Source organism: Cynocephalus volans, chromosome 5 (genome assembly GCF_027409185.1).
Source record: "Cynocephalus volans isolate mCynVol1 chromosome 5, mCynVol1.pri, whole genome shotgun sequence".
NCBI classification, from domain to species: domain Eukaryota; kingdom Metazoa; phylum Chordata; class Mammalia; order Dermoptera; family Cynocephalidae; genus Cynocephalus; species Cynocephalus volans.
This window is the reverse complement of record NC_084464.1, coordinates 115,249,201-115,270,684: the sequence shown is the minus strand read 5'-3', so window position 1 is coordinate 115,270,684 and position 21,484 is coordinate 115,249,201. Positions and strand designations below refer to the sequence as shown.

At 36.9% G+C, this 21,484-nt stretch overlaps 1 pseudogene; it reads right to left on the bottom strand.

Annotated features, from left to right (window-relative positions):
- Positions 1-19,004: 19,004 nt before the first annotated feature.
- Positions 19,005-19,150, bottom strand: LOC134379387 (small nucleolar RNA SNORA48; annotated as a pseudogene).
- Positions 19,151-21,484: the final 2,334 nt, after the last annotated feature.

Sequence of the window (21,484 nt, the reverse complement as noted above, 5' to 3'; positions counted from 1 at the left end):
ACCACCAGCCAAAACAGTGCTTTGCTGGGTATCACAGGCCCTCAATACATGATTCTGTTTGTTTGGTTACTTTGCTGTTTTTGAAATAAAGTAAGCTTTTCAAAAGTTAAATTTTAGCATTGTTTTAAAATCATTAATAACCTGAATTGTAATATCAAGATAATTTTTTTTTTTTTTTTTTTTTTTTGCTCAGGGGCAAAAAAGGGTGGAATATTCTCCCTGAACTCTTATGTTATTTTTATTTTTTACGTCCCTCTGTTTTGTAATTGTCACAGAATATGAGGAAAGATCATAGGAATTAGGGAATGGGCTATGTAGATCACTAGGAAACGTACAAAAGCCTTCTCATGAACTAATAATCCAGTTAGTTTACTAGGCAATTTTAGCAATTACAGAGAGAAAATGGAAGACTAGAAGGAAGTCCCTTACAGAACAGAACCATTACTACCAGGCTGTTTTGAGATCTTTATTTTTTTCATTTTTTAAAAAAGTTTATTTATTTATTTAGATTATTATTATTTTTTACATTCTATGATGATGTGGTGGGGAGGGGGAAAGGGGAAACGGGAAGGAAATAGGGTGGGAGAAGGAGGAAGGGGGGGTGGGGTTGAGGCCTGTGGCACCCCCCTCATTCCTGCAGGGGAGACCAGGGGGCTTCCAGCTGTGGCCTGGTCATTGCTGGGCTGGGAGCAGATGTCAGAAGGGTGTGGCTGAGGCTCCTAGCCCTCCCCCTCCCTGGCTTAGTAGCCCAGGGTACTTCTAGTCCTTCTAGGTTTTATAGGTGTTCTTTGGTGACTTAAGACTTTTGCTAGTTAACATCAAACTTTGTCTCTGGTCTGTGGGTATTGTGCTTTTTCTTTCAGTTCTGTGTTGGATTATTTGATGTTCCTACCATTTAAACTCTGCACTGGAACTAATTTGTAGTCCTTTGCTTACTTCTAAAATGGGGGAACTTCCTGTGGGGACCAGCACTTGAGTCCTGTAGTTGAGCTAAATTGCTGCTTTGCTGCTGATTCCCTGGGGAAGGCTTTTCATGCAGCTCAGGTTTTAATGGTTGACTTTATAGGTACTTCTGAGTCTCATGAGATCTGGTACACCTGGGTTGTATAGAAACTGATCTGGGCCTGAATCTTTTCAGCAAACTGTGCCCCCTGAAGTTCTATATTCCTGACTGGTCTCCTCTGAGTGGCCTTACGCTGATTGGGGAGCAGATCAGCTGTCCTTGCTGTGCCCCAGTGTTCCCCCTGTGGGCCCATCTCTCCCACTGCCCATGCTCCAAATACTTCCCATGGGATGGGCTGTGCTCCAGTCCCTTGTGGTGACTCACCAGCCTCTGAGTGGCTCCTTTTTTTCAGTTGTTGTGGCTCCTTGCTCCTATGTGGGTCCACGGGAAACCTATTAGTGGTCTTGCTGGCCTGGAGGCCACCAAAGCCCTCTTCTCCCCTGCTGCCTCCAAGCAACTCCATCTGAATGGCACGGCTGCAGCTTCTGCCAGCTCCTGCTCCATGCACTAAGCAACTCCAGCCTGGAAGCAGCCAGGGCTCAAATCGGTCAGAGTGGTTCTTTCTTTCTCTAATCATGGCTTCTCCCATCTTCATGTACTCTGTAGGTCTCTCCTCCTCTTTCCCTGAACTCTAGTGCCCCCAGCTTGGCTGTCATTGCTTTTTAATAGTTGTAAATTAATTGATTTGTGGGAGAGAGTGACACTAAGGACCATCTATTTCACCATCTTGACTGTAAGTCCTTGACTTGTAGAAAGTCCCAGGTGCATCTAAGTCAAGCCTGGAGAAAATATGATTAGTTTAATCAGCCATAATTAAGTCTGTGAGAATGTAGGCATTTACATCTGTCAAGTCTTGGACAGACTTTGTAGACTTTGAAAGATATTTAAATATACAAAAAAGACCCTTGTTATCTGTTCATGATTTGAATTAGTTGGTTAATTTAAAAAAAAAAGTTGAAGTAGAGAATCATAGCCACAGTACACATGATTTTGAACATTCAGAGTAAATGAAAAGCCTAGTTATTTGTTTATAAATTATCAAATTTGCATGATGCAATACAGATTTTAAAATGTAAATATATTGCCTCATATATTTTAGCCACTTTTGAAAATGTAGTCATAACCAATTGAATGCTTCAGGGTAAGTACGGAAATAAATACATAACCAATTTTCTTTTAAAGAACACATTTAAGAACTGAAAAGTTTTGTCAAACCAGTAAACATTTTGGATTTACTTATGCCAGATTTTAAATCTAGATATTCCTCGAGAGAATGATGGAAAATAGGGGTCAGCAATTTTTTTTTTTTTGGAAGAACCAGATGGTAGATATCGGCTTTGTAGACCACATTGTCTCTACAGCAACCATTTAACTCTCCTGATGTTGTACACAAACAGCCATAGATTATATGCAAATGAATGAACTTGGCTGTACCCAATAAAACTTTATTCACAAAAGCAGGCAGCAGGCCTGATTTAAAGAATTGTGCTGACATATGTCAAGATGATCTGTGTGAAATGATTGAAAGCAGTACTGGACATGTATGTTCTATATGCTGGAACAGCAGTCCCCTTCTGAGAAATGCTCGCTCCACACTCACACTGTGATGTTGGAGTGTGATGCCCCCTTTCTTTTGATTGAGGGGGTCTTCCCTTCCTGAGTCAACTTTTCCTTTCATTGAGTCAATAAGTTTGTCTTTGGCCAAGCTAGGGTGATTGATATTTCTGCTTCTTGCTCCTAGGAGGGTACTGCCAGTACAAATGAGTAGGTAGCACTGAGCTGGAGAGGAGGCTGCAAGGGAAGGAGAACAGTGGTCGCCCCTTTGGCTTACTCGGTTAGGACAAACTGAAGATCCCATAAGTTTTCTGAGGCCCCCAATGAGGCATCTCTGAGGCTGCACAACTGATTGAAGCAGAGGACTCTCCCAAATGGAGGTGATTCCAGATAAGCATCATCTTCCCCTTGTAGAAGCCTTTAAAGAGCTGTCCAGGTGATACCACTCTTGGGGCGATGTTTGGCACGCTTTCCCTACGTACAAACTATAGGTTGTAAACTAGATTCGATCACTTCTCCATGCTGTGCTGGAAGACATGCCAACTTGGCCATTCTCCAAATGTTGTAAACATCTTAATCCCTCTGGGAGGCTTTCCTAAAGAAGAGTATCTTGTTTTTCATCATAGTCATTGGTCCCCTTTCACAATACTGAGTAATATGGTGTTTGGAAAAGTTTCAGCAGAAATGAGCAGGAGACACCTCAGAAGGGCCTGTTTCTTCTTGTCACTTGAATCACTCTCTGCTCTTGACTGCTGTGAGCCCCTCTTCTGTGGCTGGTGTATTTCTGTTTAAAATGAGGCTCTGAACAACTTAAATATCTTCATGATTTCAGGGAATAACATGACTGGGTTATGGGGACTGGGTGGGGCCCCAAATAGGATATTCTTGGTCAACAGTTGCCCATTCCTAAAGGCACACAGCTCAGCATGTTGTGTGTTTATTGAAACAACTCTGTGGTTTGTCAAACTGCGGTTAAGTTGATGTTGACTATTTCAGCGGGCACTCCCACTGGAAACAAAAGCTGTGGAATGATGGCACAGGAACAGTGACTAATGTGCATCCAACATGAGGGTAACTGAAGGCCAGTAAAAATAAAAGCTGGAAAGAGCTCTAATTATCTGTAGGTCCTACTGTACAATTATTTAAACGTGTTCCAGCTAATGAGATCTGTCAGTCATGACTGGTTTAGTGGTTAAGCAAAAGGATGACATACTCCATTTATTGAACCTGAATATTATTGCACCACATCATAACAAATGATGATTTATTAGGGAATTACCATGTGTGAATATTAAGATACACTATTTTAATTGATCCTCACAACAATCCTTTGAGATCAGTACTGATCCATTTTGTGAGGAGAAAAACTGAGCCTCAAATAACCAGCCCGTGGTCACACTAGTGGTAAGTGGTGGAGCCAGGACCCAAATCCAGATGGGTCTGACTGCAAAGCCCCAGCGCTTCCCCAGTAGACTACAGACGATCTGTAGAAGCCCCAGAAATGTTGTTCATTGCCTGAGAGGAATATAAGCTCATCAATTTACTGGCCCTTTTATGTGGGATCAATCTAAGACCAGGTTACACTGTCCTGGCACCATGAAGTTTGCACCTTTCCTGAATACATTTGTAAATATGCAATACACGGTTTACCTGAGAACATTAAATCAATGTATTATTCTCTAGATTGGTAGATATAAGTTAAGAGAGAGTCCCTTTCTCCCCTTCTCCCCTTTCCAGGGACATTTGGCCATGTCTGGAGACATTTTTGGTTGTTACAATGAGGTGGGAGCTGCTACTGACCTCTCATGTGTAGATGCTAGGGACACTACTAAATATCCTATAACATACAAGACAGCCCTCTCTCAGCAAAGAATTATCTGCTCCAAATGTCAGTAGTGCCAAATGTAAGAAACTCTTTTCTAGAATGCTCTGAGAGTTAATGACAAAACCTTGGAAAAACTGAGAACTTGGCCAAGCAGGGTTTTATATTTCATATCCATAGAGGATTCTGTCTTATCTCTAGCAGCTCTCCCATATCAGCCCCTTTAGCACATGTCTGCAGCAGAACCGATCTGTGATGTCTGTGAATATTGTAAAAAAGCTAAACTAGCAAAGTGAAGCTCCAATCTTTCAGAGAAGATAGCGTTGGCAGCTGTGTTCCATGTTTTTTGTTCCATGTTCTGGAACTGCTGTTAGCAGCCATGTTCTTTTTTTTTTTACTCTTACACTGAACATTTTCCCCCCAAAAATGGCAACTTCCAAAACTGTGCCTCCTCTTTTGAAACACAGCATATGTTTGTTTAAACACTCCATGTGGCCAGAGCTCCAAACATAGGGCTTTTCACATTTGTTTCTCATCATTTTTGACAATTAGCCTCCTTATTTCAATAAACATCTCACTCTTAAAGACTAGTTCTTAAGTTCCATTTATCTTTTCCTGGGTGGAGTAAAGATTTCCCATGAACAAGTATTTCACATTTTTCTTTGCAAAATGTTTTTCCAAGTGTTTAACTCTGTGGCAAAACCTACAGGACAGACAAAAGAAAGATGTTGTGAGAGTTAAAAGTCTAATTCTTTAGTTTACACATTAAAGAAAGCCCCCTGCCTCTGAGAGCAGTCAGGACTTAACACTGGAGATACAGTTTCACTTTAATACAGGCAAATGACATTCCTGTAGAACAATTATCCAGGAAACAGGATGACATTTAACTTATCTTTGAGAATACTTGATTTTAATAATCTTTTACTATATTAACAATTTCAGAATTGATGAAAAATAAGAGAAAGTTGAAATAATTAAGTTATGAATTTTATTAGAAACAAACATTGATTGATATATTATTTCTTCTGGTGACCAATCAATTTAACCATATAATGTCATCATTTCTAAGTCCTGAAAAAGTATGAAAATGTCTAATTATTTAATTGAGTTTTAAAAGTCATGTATAGGATCACCTTTAGGTTATAGAATTACCATTTTATGGGCGCTCCTACATTGGCATTCGAGATACTGCTTATAAAGCAGAAAGAAGTTGGTTTGCCAAGAGACATTAAAAATACTTAAGGCACATATATAGGAGATGAAGCCATAGTTTCCTTACTTCATCCTACCTTAATTAAAATCAGACAAAACCATGAAATCAAGTCTTTCTCCTTCCCAGTTCTTCACTGTCCTCATCTTAGAGGCATCTTTTGTCTATATTTCTTTCCAAGAGAAAGGAATTTCAAAATTCAAGAAATAATATTAACTTAATCTTATTATAAGTGGGCACAAGGAGCAATACTTGCCTAGGGCCTTCCCCAGAGTTGGCCCTGACACTATCCAATGAAGGAAATGCCTTTATGTTTGTAAGTTGGAAAAGGTTTGGTTTAGACTGAGCAGTAATCTTTTTTGGCCCTATTGACCTGATAGCTGAGAAACAGGGTTCCTACATTTATGTTATTTTACCCACTAAACAAAGTTGTGTGTCTTTTTATAAATGTATAATCAGTTAATATATAAAGTATCAATGAGTCCATAAAATGCATTAGCAATTATTATAAAATGTATAATCAATTATGTGGCATGTAGGTAAACTCAGACAAGAAGTATATTCGGTACCAGGGCTGGGCTTATCATTTGTTCTCCAGGGAACTTCTCAATTGAAAACTGACTGTTAACTTTCTCAGTCTGTCTTATAAAGCTTCATTTTGTTGTTGTTCCTGCTGTTCATCTGCAATCCAAATGAGATTTAAGCACAGATTCAGTTCTTCCACCTCCATCACACTGAATTTTACAAAGAGGTGTTTTATAGTTTGGATTTGTTGGTTTGTGATTTTATTGGTTTGCCTAACAGGCTGCTCCTCCCTGAAGAAATTGTCTTCAGACTTCTGGTTGGCAAAGACTTTGAGTCCTCTGCTGTGCTCCCCTTGGGGGATGCAGTATCCCAGGTTGGTCTACAGTGACTTCTCTCACTGAGCAATGAACTACTGCTTCAGGGGAAACTGCCAGTTGGCAGCCAAACATGAAGGTCTGGACAATTAGCAGGCTTCTGTACAGTCCTTGGTCTTACTGACTACTGTGACAGCAGAGCAAGCATGTTACCTGGATGAGGTGGAAATTAAGACATGTGCACTAACTGGCCAGGATTCAGTGGCAACACCAAGGGTGGCTGGGGGCAGTGCTTTAGTCCTCCACCCTATTCTCCATAAGTCCTCCAAATATACTAAATACACAAAAAATCTAAGTCAAGCAGTGGAATTGCTATGCTTGCAAATTCAAGACAAATATGAGAGTACTTCAAAAAGTTCACGGAACGATTCATGTTATCTTTCAATTCTATTTTTTCACACACTTTTTAAAGTACTCTCATATGTAGTCCTCCTCTTCCAAATGGATTTTTGTCTGTAAGTCCTTCTTAGGAATGCTGAGATTTCCCATGCTAATGGTTTAGGAGAAAATATTCACCAGATTGAAAAAAAAATAAATTATTTTTGGGTTTAAATTTGTTCAATAATAATTCTGTAGTCATGGCGAACCTCCTTGGATAGTCTAGTTCCCAAACAAAAAACTTTTACAAAAGTGAAAAATCTATGGAAGTCTTATAAGAAGCTGAGCAAACATTTAGCTAGAGGTATCTTGGATAATCAGAGGAGAAATTTAAGATTAAAATAGATTATTAACAGATGGTTGGTAAGCACGTAGAAAAAGAAGCAGTTGAGAAATTGCATGGATTCATGGAAGACAAATCATACCAAAGAAACATAGTTTCCTATTTAAATGAACTTTGTACAGTGGTAGATAAAAATGCTGCAGGTACATTGTTTCATTTTGGTAGGACACTTGATAGAGTACCAAATGAAGGGGCTGTTGTGTAATAAAACAGTCACGGGATTTAGAACCAGAAAAATTTATGTGATTTTCCCATTTATCGGTTCTAAAGCTTTCACAAGTAGCTTTTCTGAAACCAAGATTCTTTGGCTGTAAAATAGGCATATTTATTTATGTATTTTCAATCTTATTCCAAAATTATGGAATGCTTGGCAGCAATGTTATGAACTGTGGCCTGGATGAGACTCCAGTTAGCCAGACTCACAATGAGATAAGGAACTAGGCTCAAAGACTATTGGTCAACAGCTCAATGTCAACTTTATGTGAAGGTTCTAGAGGATGTTGCATACAACTCTAAATTTTATCCTATTCACCATATTATTAATACATTTTGTAGAGATGTAGAAATGATAATTACTAAAGTTATATATAAGTATGGTAGGATAGCTCCCAATTATAGAATAAAATTATTAAATATTTTATAACTGTAAAGCTAAGCTAAAGCACAATGCCAGTCTTATGACACATAGCCATAAAGTTCCACCTTTCAATTACAAAATACTACTAACATTGTTACAAGATGGGGAGCTGAGGATAATAGCGATGCAAAGAAGAAAGCACTAAGGAATTTAATCGAATATAAGCTAAGTGAGAGAAAAATTCAGATGATTTTAGGAGTTTCTTTCTTCCTCTAGTTGTGCAAATGCTTCACTTATTCCCATTAAACAAACAGTCAATGAAGTTTCTCAGTCTCTGTCCTTGAGGAACTAACATTTAGCTAGGAGTAACTACTCTACGCTGTGGTGTATGCTGTGATAAAGGTATATGAGGGACTATTGGAACTGAGAAAAGAATAGAATGGGTAAGACTTTTTTAGGTGTGTGTATATATAGGTGTGAGTGTTCCTGGATGGTTCAGTGATATCTGTAGAAGCAAGGTTGTGCCAAGTGAGGTCCTGAGGAACTAATTTAAGTATCCAGTTGAATAAGATGTGGAAGGGCATCGCAGATAGGGAAAGTCATGGCATGGAAGTGCATGGAACATTTTAGGAGTGTTGAGTAGTTTTGTATGGCCAAAGCAGCGATTTGTGTGTGTTTCTGAGCCAGGTTATGAAAAGCATTTAATATAATAAATTGTTTGAGTTTCAATTTGCAGGTAATGGAAAAAAAAATCATTATTTTAAATTGGTGACATCACCAAATTTGTGTTTGAGAAAAACAACTCTAAGGGCTTGGTACTGCATTGACTGAAGTTGGGAGAGACTAGAAAGAGGGAAATATGTTAAGAAATGTGTTAGTCAGGAGCTTTTGATTGCAGAAGGTAGAAATCTAAATTTATCTAGTTTGAGCATAACAGAAAATTGATTGGATCCTGTGATCAAGGGCAGGAGTAAAACTGGCCTTAACAATGACTCTATAAGAATAAGTGCCATTTGGATTTTCTTTTTCTGTATCTGTTATTTACTTCATTCTATGTCAACTTCCTTCTCTGATGCAAGATTCTTTTTTAGGCTAAATGTGTAACCAAAGGCAACTGTCTAGCAAAGAGTTTAAACAACTTTGTGTAAAGGCTCTGTTAGCCAGACTTGGGTGGTGTTCCAATCCATAGACATATCACTGAGATCAAGGGATGGGATGTTTTAAGAAGCTTGGGGTGCAACTGCCTTTTCTATATCCATTTCCAACTTCTTCATTGATAACAGAACCCTGAGTTCATTTAGGAATGTTGTGGCCCAACCTCATGTGATTGATCATGACTAGCTGAAGCTAAATGTTACAATCTAGTTCTATATTTTCCAACTTTTTCTTTGCAACTGAAGGTATTCTTGAAACCCACTTAATTCCAATGAGATTCTAAGGAAAGTGTGCTACAGGAGTTTCTAAAAGCCATTTTCTTTCTTGATAAAGGGGTTGGACTTGGTTGGAGCCCTCTCTTCTCCTTCTGCTTTTCTTCTTCCCTTAGAACAAATACAATGTTTTGAGCTGTAGTAGCCAACTACTAACCATGAGTTAACACATATGTGGAATTGCAAAGACATAGGCCCTAATTTTTTTGAGCCACTATAACCAATGTGAGCAACTATCTACCTTCAGCATTCTTGTTATGTGAGGGGAAAAAAAAAACACCCTTTTTCTTAAACCATTGTCAGATACTTTTGGTTACTTGCAGCCAAATATCTTTTCAAGTGTTACAGTATCTCTAGTCAAAATAATGTGGCCATAGAGGTGAGGTCAAGGAAGAAATTGGCAGCTATTGTTTAGAGCACATGCCAGGTAGGACACCGGAGGAGGATCAGCTTCCCTCAAAGAAGAAAGCGGGTGTAGCACAGAGATAATCACTGTGGGAATCCCTGTAAATGGGGCAGAAACCCCAATTTAAATTTACTAGTGAGATATTTAGAAGACGCATGGCCCCAGCCTGGCCATGAGATCTGGACAAGGACATGACAGTGGGGCTGGAGAGAAAAAAAGAGCCTGTGAGAGTCATGTGAGAGGGAAAATCAGAGGGACTTTATTCATTTTAGGACTTTGGCTTAGTGCCAAAGATCACACTTAAGTAGAGGATAGTAATGGCTAGCAATAATAAACAGGGGAAATTTTAGTCAGCAGTAAGAGAAGCATAATACCATCTAGCTTGCTATATATCAAGTTAATAATCTCTCCTTCCTCCAATCTTGCTTTTAACAGAATATAATTAATTTATACGGAAGTGTACATTACCATAAGGTAAAATGAGCAGAACTGTGCACAAAACATGCCTAGCATGCAATTCTATATACCTTCTTGGGGGATCAGTAGGTGTAGTTGAATGAGTAATAAAGATAAGAGGTTCCTAAATACTAGCAGCTAACTTGGAATAGACTCTCTTACAATGTTCACAGTGTATCCTTGCTATAAAAGCAAGCCGGTCACCTTTGAGAAGCACAACTGTTCCTGATGTGCGACTAGAGAGAAGTTTCTCCCAGGCATCATCAAAAAGGCTTTCATGTACAGTAAATGTGGGGAAAGGTTTTATAGAAGTACTTGTTATAATATCTCTCAGTATAAAGTGATGATATACTATCAAGTCCAATTCGATACAAGCTTTCCTCTAAATTTGGATATGGGTAGACTGACAATCCTCTTCTGCTCCATGGTGGTCAAGCAAGTCTGGGATGGATGCTATGTTCAGCTTGGGGGACTGTATTTTGCAAAGGACAGTTACCATTCTGCAGCACTCTGTACATACTATGTTCTTAATAGATGCTTGCTGAAAAAAATAAATGATTGAATAAATGCATGAATGTCTATAGGAACTGGACACATTTTACTTATACAAGAGAGGTCTCTTGTTTCCCTCAAAGAATTTAGAGTCTAGCAGTGGAGTCTAAAGTACAAAACTCAGGAGAAGTAGGAACAGATACAAATAAAAATGGGAACATGTACAACAATGCAAAAAATATCATATGGTGGTAACTTATCGTTTGGCCAGTTCTATCATCTATCTATCTATCTATCTATCTATCTATCTATCTATCTATCTATCTATCTATCTATCTATCTATCTATCTATCTATCTATCTATCTGAGCAATAGGTTTTTAAAATAATTGTTTGCTGAATGAATTTGTGGAAAAAAATGGTAAATTTAACAGTGTTTATTTTGGTACTTTATTATAGTATATAATGGGAGGGGAGACAACTTAAAAGGAAAACCTAATGTAAAAAGCAGAACAAGCAGAGATTAAGCTAGACCCAAAGTCTCCAAAGGTATGAAAGATTACAGATTATGTGGGTCATTGATAAATGCGTAAAACATAAAGCAGGCTTCTAGCATTCGTGAAGAATTAGTCTTGGAAACAGATAGGATGAAAATGTGGAATGAGTTTATGTATGTAACTGATCCTGAGCCAGGAGCAGATTCCAAGCATAGCCACAGAGTTGGTCGCATATGTGAATGTCCTGGAAAATCCAGCCGTACTTCTATTTCCCCAAGTTCCTCAGCCTGTAACTGAAATGTTCTTGGAAACATAAATACGCAGACCACTGCAGAAATCAGAACAATTTATATAATTTTTTTAGAGATAAATGTTTTAATTTTTGTAGCATATAGGATTAGTATTCCCTAAGAATTGTTCACTATATTCTGCATAAAATTTTAATAGTATTAGGAATCATTAACCTTTACTCCAAAGCACGTTAATAGCTTTCACCTTACTCAAAACCAAAGTTTATTTTACATGCAAAGGAAACAGAAAGAAAACGGAAAGAGCCAAGCATCAAGGGAGTTAAACTGAAGAGTCCAGCCACAACATTCCAAGTATTTTAACGGATATTTTGGTTTTCCCTGGGTTTTAGGGAAAAATTTGCTACATTTGCAATCTGAAATCACATTAGTTTGTAAAGCCTATTATATTAAGAATAGGAGGTTCACAAAGCCTTCAGGTGAAGGGAAGCTTTTGAAATCCCACCTGCTCAGAAATCTTTTCCACAGTGTCATTGCCAGTTGCTCATCTGATCTCTAGCTAAGCCTTTCCAGTGACAAGTACCCCATTACCGCATAAGTCAGTCCCTTCCATTGTAGAATACACCTGATGGCAAAAAAGTTCTTCCTTATATAATTCAAATGTCATTTGCATTTTCAGCCTGTGAATATTTGTAAGATCATGTTTGTACTAATACCCAAACTATGACGATGTTGAGTTATCAGATACTTTTCATCCCCGAGTGCTGTATCACAAGGGCTCTCATACAGTTTCAACCCTCTTGTCAACTTACCACGTTACTGGCTCAAGCTCTGATGGTCCTCATATGGCTGCTCTGCCAGCCACAGCTGGCTGTTACTGATGGCCAATACTTTGGAGCTACCATTTTTCTCTGGCCTACCATTGTAAGTATAGAATAAAATCTTCATGAAATCCTCTATAGCACTGACTGTAATGTTCATCAAGATTTATCAAAGGCTTGGGATTATTTGCTATTAGATATGGTTTTCCTTGAAGCCTGCAGACCATGGGGCTCTCACAAAGCACCCCTTTTTAAAGCCCCTGGCTTTCTTTTTTTGGCAATGTCAACTCACCTCCATCAGACAGAGTGTCCTTGGCCCCCAAAATTGCTAGGCCAAGGGAGAGAAAAATATTTACCCCAAGTAATTCTATCCCTAGACTTTCCTCCTTTTAGCTAATTATCCGGTGAGATCCAAGGACCATTATGTTAATATGTAACAGTCCAATATTAGTAATTTCCTAAAGGGCAGATTGTTCTGTTTTAGGTAATGTTAAGTAAAGGACATTCTATTAAGAAAGATTCTTGTTGCAATCAACAGAAAACAACAGTGGTTAACTTAAACAGGAAAGAAATTTGTAAGAAGGAAATTAGATAGTTCCCAGAAACAGGCTCAGAAAATAGACAGTGACCTGGAGAGGCTACACTGTGGGGAGCCTTGGACCAGCTGCAGCAGGGGTCTGGTTAGGAAGCTGCTCCTGGCACAGTCGCCTCTGTACACTTGAGTCAGCCGTCACCACCAGATTCTGTGTTCCCTTTACCTTCAGACCCTAAACTACTGCTAATAGAAGTTTGAACGACGGTGAAAGTATATCTTCAATGTCTTACACAGTAGCCACTAGCCACAAGTAGCTAGTGAGCACTTGAAATGTGGCTAGTGCATCTAAAGAACTGAATTTTAATTTGTTTATTTATTAAAATAAATTTAAAAAGCCACATGTGGCTGTTAATTACCATACTGGACAACACAGCTCTAATCTATCAGAGTCTATTTTCTTGGGATCGTCAGTCAAAATTTTTCTAGGAGGCACTTTTCTGGGTGTGTAAAGTGCCACCTATACTTTTATTTCTTGCTCCTAGATCTCTACATTTGGCTTATAGGAGAAACAACACCATATAGGTCATTGGTTCAGCATATATAGAATCCTCCCAGTAAGTGCTATCCACCAACCTTTGACCTAGGATAGCTTCAATAGGCCTTTCTATCATTTAATGAGGCCAGAGCACCTGAGTGATGGGGTCACGACAAGATCAGTGGGCCTATCCATGTCCGTAGGGTATTAGTTAACTGTTATGACACTGAAGCCAGAAATTCTGGGTTAGAATTCAGTGACCTTAAGTAAATTACTTAACTAAGGCATTTGTGCCTCAGTTTCCTCATCCATAAGAAGGGTAGACATATAAATTTTTATGAAGTGCAGAAGAGCATCTAGGACTCAGTAAGCTCTCAAGGAATGTTAGCTTTTATTCTCAACTTCTATAAGCACCCAAATGATTTGCGACAAGAGATCCAGGGGATTCTAATGAGTTTTCCTCTGAAAACATGAATACCAAAACTACTGCGATTCATAATATAGGCTTAAAAAGTTAAAGACGGCAAAAAACATTGCTGACTCCAATGGCCTGACCCCAAGAAGGACAATGCTTACCTTCTTATATGGTTGAGAACTTACCCTGTATTGAAAAATCTTGTCTTGTAGAAAAAGGTAGCAAATTGTCTATGTCGTATGCCGAATCATAAGAAAAAATGTAAAGTCTGCAGGTTTAGGGTAGAGAGTGTGGAAACACACACAACGAAAGAAACACCAATGAAACTAATTTGGGCTGACTCTGAAAAACACACTAGTGGCTTCAGAAATAATTCCTGTCATTATATTGGGGGGTTTTATTTTTCATAAAAACAGAAACCAAAAATGCAGAAAAGAACTCCAGTACTCAGATTAATACATGGAGTACCACAGTGGTAAAAGAAATTATGTTGTCCTTGTGTTCAGACATTTTTTCAGTCTTGAACTTTGTTTAGACCTCACTATGGGCCTTCAGCAATCAGCATTTAGGACTACGTAGTCCTGTCTCCCGTCTTAGGCAAGACTTTTTTTTTCACCCTTCTTTTGCAAAAAGGAAAAAAGAACAATATATACAATAATCCTAATTCCTCAAAATAATTTTTCTTTTCTAAAAATATTTCAAAAGAATAGGAGAAAAGATCTTGCTATACTTTTATTGTGTCCCTGTAAGACATTGTATTATCTAGCCAGATAATTTTCCATCCGGTTTTTGCTTACAACATTTAGTTTTCTACCATGTTGTAAACAATGGCTGATTTATCATATGAGTTACTCCACAGGAAAAAACAACCTGGAGTTCTTACTTCATATGAGTTCAATAAAAGTGCCCTCATGTGCACGTGCATATAAATTTTGCAAGTCTTTTACACATGTGTTTTCAAATGCCACTAGCTCATACAAAATAAAAATCTTCTAGTTTTCTAGGAACCAAATCAATAAGACATGAAATCTTCATCAGTCAAGAGCCAAGTACTTTGAAGTATTCATACATACCAGCTAGAGGAAACATACCATGGTACACTTAAACCTACACACATGTACTGCATGATATTATTACTAAATTGGATATATTGTATTAAAGTTCACAACTCCCTGGATGCAACTAAATGGGTTTTTTCAATTTCTAGGGTGATAGAAAGTTAGTAAAAAAAAAATTAAATAAATAAATAAAAGAATTGATCTCTAAATTGATGCTTTAATTTTTTTATTGATTTTGTAAAAGAATATGATGTAATTTGTCTATTTTAAAAATAGGATGTGTGTTTTCAGTTGATTTTTCTGATACTGAAGATGAGTTTTCCTCAGTACATGTGTCTAATGGTTCTATAAACCTCAGCACACATTTGTGAGACAGATGGCCAAGGTGAGAGGAATTTTTATTTATGCAAAGGCAGCATGTTCATCTGACAAAGGACCTACAAGTTTATACTAGCATCATATTTTACCCAATTATATGAATAAATCTGAATCTGAAATACTTATATTTACTTGGATTTTTCACAATCCTCTTTTGAGATGAAAATCCAGAAAAATCTACCCCTTTCACACAGAATTTTCTGCTTTGAAATAGTAACTACTAGAGTCAAGAAGGAGTGCTCTAGGAAGAGGGCAATTTGTCCCTGCCCAGGAAGACAGAGTCAAAGGAGGTCATGGTGAAGAATGAAGGAGGCTTCACTTCTCTGTCCCTTTACATCGAGCTGCAACTTGGTCCCTTCCCATCTCACTTTGTGAGGGTTTATTTTTACTAGACAATAGACAGTGGAGTGAGACCATAGCAACTGATGGTCCTTTTCCCCCTAGACTTTTTAGACATAAACCCTAAACCAAAAACTTCCAAAGAAAACTAATCTGTGAAATTGCCTTTTCAACTTACTTACAAGTATCTTCTTCTTCCATCCACTTCCATTTCTCACCAACTCTCCAGTGCTAGAACAGTCTCTTATTACTGAAGGAAGAGATTGATATGTTATTCAAATGAGTTAATATCCCTTGATGAATGAGAAAGGAAATCTCAGAGATTGATGAAGGCCACTGAGGCCATTTCCTCTTGTTTTGGAAGTAAATTAGTAAGGATATATCATCGAGGAGGATTACATAAACATATATTCTGTTTAAACATCAGGTACCTGGTAGAGATCCAACCAACAGAGAATTTTCTGAGTGAACAATAACCTTGGGGGCTGGGAGGACCAAGTCTAAGTAGTTTTTGAAAGCACACAATCAGACTGTCCCTTTAAGATATGCTTATACAATTCTTTAACAATTATTTGGGGAGTAAAAGTTTCAGCTGGTTAGGTGGCTATTTTCTTTATAACACCACAACTAGATTGTTTACTTGAATGTATAATTGACTAGTTCCTCTCCTTTCTTAACTCATGCTTTACACACACAAACAAACACAAATACATGTCACATACACAATTTGGTATAATGTTGATGTTACATCTGGGTATGAATAGCTAATTTTGGCAATTGTTTGTAATCTAATCATGAGTAACATCTGAATCTAGGGTCTAGGGATTTTTTTTTTTTTTTTGACAGAGGCATTTACTCTCTGATTTAACTATTACTTATTCTTGAGTAGTAATAAACCCCGATGTTGTCCTCTAAAACATAGTCTAAGTGTCTGTGATATCCTACCTCTGGAATATCCTCCTACTACAAAGGAAAAATGTGGCCAAAGTATTAAATCCGTTCTTTAGAAGGTCACCTAAAGTTTATTCTCCCTTAACCTTCTCCTTCCATGAAAACCTGTGGTGCCCACTGCCCCATGCTGAGGACCTTCAGACACAAGCATGGTGGTGAATCAAAGTTGCAGTTCAAGCCTGAAAGAGACTTTCTATGAAAATGGACAACAGATGTGAACAAAGAAAAAAAAAAATAGATCAAAGATGTGAACTCCATCCATGAGGATATTTGCAAACACAAAGCATTCAGGTTTTTGTTATTTTTAACTTTCTTCAATGCAAACTTCTGGGTGGAGGAGGAAATAACACTGAAAAATAAAATAAAGGAGGGAGTAGGCAGATATGGAATATAAAGAGTCATATCTGTGAAATGGAATGGGGTTTGAAAGAGAAGAATTCCACACACATTTTTGAGCACCTTATTTATGTAGGCACTGGTGGGGATGCTGAGGGCACAGGCCATACAACATGCCATCATCTCCACCTTAAGCTCAGGGTTTCGTGGAGAAATTTAAATTATAAAATTACTGTAATAAAAGAGAAATGCAAAAATTTAGAGGATACCAAGCTAAATTTTTCATTATATATGTTGATACAAAACACTGATATACTTTTCAAGAAATTTAAATTATTTTCATAATTAAAGAATTATCTTCTGATCAAAGGTTAGCTGTTACGTAAGAATTGAAACAATTTGGAAACAAGACAACTAATTGTTGTCTTTTATGATTTACTCAACCCTTGTACTGGAGAGTCGCAAGCAGTTCTGTAGAAGACGTGGTGGAGACCACAGGTAGGGACTTTGGAGCCTGTGATTTTCAGTACTTTGCTGGATTGCTACTTATAGCCACTTTCTACAACTTTGAACTTGAAAATGTTTCTCATTCTTTATTAACCAATTAACATTCAAACCACAGTCATAATTCCTTTTATTTGCTATTTGGCATTCCCAACCCCAGGTAAATACTCACATATTAGTACTACTTAGTCCAACCTTCACAACATTATACTAAATGTTTACTTTTTTGTTTATTTTTTGTTTTTTTCTTTTATATTAAATGTTTAGATAACATATAAATTACAGTAGGCTATTGTATGAGTTAATAAAATTGTATTTTTATGCACTGAATTTCTTTTTGATGGATGGTATTCATACCTGTTTCATTCAATGAACAGCATTGTCTTATGAGGTTAAATAATTCTAAAAGTTGCTTTTAAAATTGTTTACCCAAAGTTAAGCCACAAAATGGAAGATAAATTTATTTTTGGCTTTTCTATTATGAGTAGGTAGGGCTAGTAAGAACAGATACCTAAACACGTATAAATAGCCAAAACCCAGTATTTTCCAGTCTTAATTTATTTCTATGAAGAAGTAGATTCCATTTTAAAATAATCTGTTTTGTGACAGTTTCCAGGAATATATTGTGGTAAAATGTATGCTTGTGCCTTTAAGTAGTATAACTTCACAGATAAATATATTAATTAATTGGAAAGGGTAACATCCCACTTCTTACCCTGATGAAATGAAAAAGGACATAAAGTAAAAACAAATCAATCACACTTTTGAGTGATCAAATTATTTACACAGGAAAACAGGCAGCTGGTTAAGGTCAGTAAGCTTATGAAAGGAATTTAGATTAGGAATTCAATGTAAAAACATAGTGATTTTAATTATTTATGATAATGAGGAATGGAATGAAGAAGAGCATACATAGATGACAAATATACACGGAGCCAATGTGTCTTTCTCTAGTGACTTTAAACTTACATCTTCCCATCATATTTTTAAAAAGTCCTATTTGCCTAAAGGTAATAAAATGATCTAAAGTAAGAGCAATCTTTTTTTTTTTCTTCTTCTTCTTAGTCTGATGAATATAGCAGTATATCAGAGAAAGATTTAGTTTGAGAGAGAGAAGCAACATTCTGGAATAGCACCTAACTGGATGAAAAATCGAGGAGGAACCGTACATAGATACAAAAGAGAATTTGGAGTAACAGGAAGAACAAAAAAATTTAAGGCCCATAAGAAAAGGCTAATTATCAACAGCTGCGTGTTCCATAGCAGATTGGATATTAATAAAATGGGTGGTTTTGTGCCTGACTCCCATATGCTCATAGATGAAGCAAAGCACACAAAAGAAAACAAATTGCTTTTTCTGTTAGGGAATATCATGGGTTCCAGTTCTAGGCCTCCATATGGAGGACTTTCTTCTTCTCAAGGCCCATCTTCTATCATGTCCTGCCTTGCACTTCAACTTCGGGAGCACCAAAGTGTTTGTGGTTTGTTCACTCCTTGCCAAACCTTTCCCTAACAGACACCTGTGCCATTCTGTTCTTTGAGAAATTCTCTCTCCATGGAAAATTTCCCATATGTCATTGCCACTCTTTTAATGTATGCAGTTCAGGAATTATCTTTTCTAGGAAAATTTCTCTGATCTCCTATTTAGGGCTAGTGGCACTTCTGGGTACTCTCACTGAAGAAGCCCTGTGCAATAACAACATAAATATACCATACATTTCATTTTCTGTCTTAAAAAATATTTTTTTCTATTTTAAAAAAAAACTAATTAAGAAAATTTAAAAATTAAAAACATTTTTTTAATTAATTTTTTTTTCTATTTTATGTGCCCCAGGCATGAAACAGCTCTGACCACCAGCCCAGACATCAGGCTAGGATAAACGAAGAACTGTCCATCTGCTCTACCCCTGACTGTATAAGAGCAACACCACCAATGTGGTATCTCTTTTTGCCCATTGCCAGGGGATCTTGTCTGTCATTCTGAGTAGACTCCTTAGCATCTCCAATATAGATAGGTCTGTGACTTCATCACCTGGGTTCACTAGCATGGCACAGTGCTTAATATACATCTGGTGAAATAAACCCAAGAGAACTGAAAGCCAGACTTGATCAATGATAGTCAAAGTGTGCTCCACAGACTGGTAACAGACTACAAATTGTGTGTCTGATGCTCTGAAATAAGTACAGAAACTGAGAGTAGGCATTCAGAAACTTTTATTGCAATTTAACGTTGTCATGATATTCAAGCTCATGACTCATCTCATTGAACAGAGTATAGACCAGTCTGACTATCGTTGAACTTGTATGGGAAGTCAGATATGGCATGAGCTACTTAATAATCATGAACAGTGAGAACCCATTACAACTGTGGCAGTTTCAGGTTAGATAACTGCAAGCCAAAAAATGTATAGAAATATGAGAAACATAGCATTTATTCTTAGAATTGGTAAATTTTCAATTATATTTTTAGTCAAATTAAATTTATAATTTGATATTATTAGTTCAGTAATAGATGTAAAGTATATTATTTATTTTCATTTCTAAATACATGATAAAGCAAGCCTCACTGGATTATTTCAGTCAAAAAAAAGCATCTCTCTAAATATGAGTGTAGAAGTGAATTAAATGATGATAATAGTGATTCCAAAGAAATAAAGGCTAAACAAGTTTGTAGTACTTTTACTTAGAATTGTGATCCCTTAATGCACTGAGCTCAACTTTGTTACCAAAATTGATGATGAAATGCTAAAATCACAGTTGGGGATTAGCTAAAATACACTGGCTAACAAAATAAAGAAACCCTTAAAAGTTAAGGGTCATTTACATATGAATCATAAACCGTAAGTTCAAAACCAAAAGGATTCTAAAAGAAGACTATTAAATTCAAAAGCTGACAAAAGCAGATGTTTAAGATCTCACATATAAATATTAATGATCATTATTATTATTTTTTTTTTTTTGGTAAAGTAGCACTTTGAGTTGATACAAATAAGAAAACATATAATTGCTGAAGCCTAGTGAAAGGCTGAGTCAAAGATGCCTTCTTGGAAATATTGAGAAAAGTCTGTGGCAAACGAATAAGATTAAGCATCAGATTTCAACGACACTGTGGTTTGATGTTCGCAAGAACTGTTAATTCTATGGAAGATCTATGCATAGAATAAAACTGGCAGGGTATTTTTTACTGCATTCAACAATGTACATATCCTATTAACATAGTAATTCTTTTAGGGTATGTGCAATCTGAACATGATGGTGATGTGAAGGAAGAATTATTTTTTTTGACCTTCATTGCTGACAATGAATGCTAGCTCTGAAGTGTACAAAACTAAGAAAACTATGAAGCATTACCTTATCAATAAATTTGGCACGAGGTTTGAGTTTTGCAGAGGGGCATGTTGTGATGATGGGAGAGGAAAATGTTCTGGAGTAGCAATCCAGATTGAAGAGATCGGCTAGAATGCAGTAATGTGCTGTTTTCATCAAAGAAGTCTTGCTATTAAAGTAAGATGATAGTTGAACTGAACAGCGCCCCTAGCAATTGTACAAAAAATTGTGAATTATGTAAAGGCTAGTGCATTAAATTAGAGATTATTCTCTTTATTATGAGATAATACAGAAGCTGATTATAAACTATTGCTATTGCATGCTGAGGTGAGGAGATGAGAGGAAGGAAAATTTCTGTCAAGAACGTGTAAATTATGAAACACATTCTTCGTACTTCTGCGAGATAAGAAACAATTTGGTTCCAACTGTTTAAAGATGGAACTGGTCTGCTGGACTTTCTTGTCTCTCTAATATATTTGGTAATTTTTGAATGATCTTAATACTTGCAAGTATGCAAGGAAGGAAGGGATGCATCCTGTTTTTCAGTGACAGATGAAATCGAAGAGCAAAAATAAAAGATAGAAGTTTGAAAGAATAGAGTTTATATCGATTGTTATGGTATTTTTCATAATGAAACCACAATTATCAATAAAGTAAGTGACAATCTTGATATTGCATATCAGTGAAAAGTTGACATCAAACGCCTCGTGAATTTGATAGAATATTATTTTGTCTGTGATTCTAATAGAAAAAATGGTAATGTACTTTGCATGCTTTCATTTCTTTCATTTCGTTATTCTAATTATTTGTCTGGTATTTTACAGAACTATAGGTTTTAAGTAAGTAATTAATAACCACAGATAGTTTGAGAAGAACTGCTATAGATCTGTGTTTCTTAAACTTTAATGTGCACATGAATCATCTCAGGATCTTGTTAAAATGGAGGTTTTGATTAATCAAATCTGGGGTGTGAC